This window comes from Heptranchias perlo, unplaced genomic scaffold (assembly GCF_035084215.1).
Source record: "Heptranchias perlo isolate sHepPer1 unplaced genomic scaffold, sHepPer1.hap1 HAP1_SCAFFOLD_416, whole genome shotgun sequence".
NCBI lineage: Eukaryota > Metazoa > Chordata > Chondrichthyes > Hexanchiformes > Hexanchidae > Heptranchias > Heptranchias perlo.
This window is the reverse complement of record NW_027139428.1, coordinates 195,295-197,500: the sequence shown is the minus strand read 5'-3', so window position 1 is coordinate 197,500 and position 2,206 is coordinate 195,295.

The window sequence follows — 2,206 nt, the reverse complement described above, 5'->3', positions numbered from 1 at the left end:
GAGCTTTACTCTGTATCTAACCCTGTACCTGACCCTGGGAGTGTTTGGTGGGACAGTGTAGAGGGAGCTTTACTCTGTATCTAACCCTGTACCTGCCCTGGGAGTGTTTGACGGGACAGTGTAGAGGGAGCTTTACTCTGTATCTAACCCTGTACCTGCCCTGGGAGTGTTTGATGGGACAGTGTGGAGGGAGCTTTACTCTGTATCTAACCCTGTACCTGACCCTGGGAGTGTTTGATGGGACAGTGTCGAGGGAGCTTTACTCTGTATCTAACCCTGTACCTGCCCTGGGAGTGTTTGATGGGAATCAGACCGGGCTCCTGCTCCTGATCCCTGTCCGGTGACCCTCGAGGTGCGAGTGGGGGTCGGGGGACAGCAGGAGGCCGTTTCAGAGAGAGGGGAGGGAGGGAGAGACGACGAAGAATTACCTTGGCAATAAATGTCGCTCATTCTTGTAAATAGGCCAGAAAAATAAACTCTTCCTCCATCCCTTTCAGTAATAAGTCGTCCTGTCTGGTCTCTTTCTCGCTGCGTGATAAGTGCGGGAAGCCTCCCCTGCCCTGGTGTCTGGTGGGGGGGGGACACACAGAACAGGAAAGGCCCATGCTTCATTTCGGGCCTGGTGCCGAGTTAGCCTGATGGTCAACATTTAAAGAAATATTTCAAAATTCTCAATGAACAAACATTCCATTGACAAATAACCCCAGGGGAAAAGTGATCCATCCCTGGCTAACTGGAGAAGTTAAGGATGGTATCAGATTAAAGGAAGAGGCCATTAATGTCGCCAAGAGGCCTGAGGATTGGGAGAGTCTTCGAAGCCAGCAAAGGACGACCAAAAACTTGGTACAAGGGGAGAAGATAGAATATGAGAGTAAACTCGCAAGAAATATAAAAACAGATTGTAAGAGCTTCTACAAGTATGTGAAAAGGAGGAGATCAGCAAAAGTAAACGTGGGTCCCTTCGAGGCTGAGACGGGAGAAATTATAACGGGGGATCAGGAAACGGCAGAGACATTAAACAAATATTTTGTATCTGTCTTCACGGGAGAAGACACAAAAAACAGACCAAGGGTCTAATGAGAGTGAGGAACTGAAAATAATTAATATCAGTCGAGAAAAAGTACTGGAGAAAATAACGGGACTAAAATCCGACAATCCCCCGGACCTGATGGCCGACATCCGAGGGGTCTAAAAGAGGTGGCGGCAGAGATGGTGGACGCATCGGTTGTGATCTTCCAGAATGCCCTAGATTCTGGAACGGTCCCCGCGGATTGGAAGGCAGCGAATGTCGAAAAAGGAGGGAGAGAGAAAACAGGGAACTGCAGGCCAGTTAGCCTGACATCGGTCGTCAGGAAAATGCTGGAATCCATTATTAAGGACGTGGTAACAGGGCACTTAGAAAATCATAATATGATTGGGCAGAGTCAGCACGGTTTTATGAAAGGGAAATAGTGTTTGACAAATTTATTGGACTTCTTTGAGGGTGTAACTAGCAGGGTCGATAAGGGGGAGCCAGTAGATGTAGTATATTTAGATTTTCAAAAGGCATTCGATAAGGTGCCACATAAAAGGTTGTTACACAAAATCAGGGCTCATGAGGTTGGGGGTAATATATTAGCATGGATAGAGGATTGGTTAACGGACAGGAAACAGAGAGTAGGGATAAATGGGTCATTCTCAGGTTGGCAGGCTGTAACTAGTGGGGTACCACAAGGATCAGTGCTCGGGCCTCAGCTATTTACAATCTATATTAATGACTTAGATGAAGGGACCGAGTGTAATGTATCCAAGTTTGCTGACGATACAAAGCTCGGTGGGAAAGTAAGCTGTGAGGAGGACACAGAGAGTCTGCAAAGGGATATAGACAGGTTAAGTGAGTGGGCAAGAAGGTGGCAGATGGAGTATAATATGGGGAAATGTGAGGTTATTCACTTTGGTGGGAAGAATAGAAAAACAGATCTTTTAAATGGTGAGAAACTATTAAATGTTGGTGTTCAGAGGGATTTGGGTGTCCTGGTACACGAAACGCAGAAAGTTAACCTGCAGGGACAGCGAGCAGTTAGGAAGGCAAATGGTATGTTGGCCTTTATTGCAAGGGGGTTGGAGTACAAGAGTAAGGAAGTCTTACTACAATTGTACAGGGCTTTGGTGAGACCTCACCTGGAGTACTGTGTCCAGTTCTGGTCTCCTTATCTAAGGAAGGATA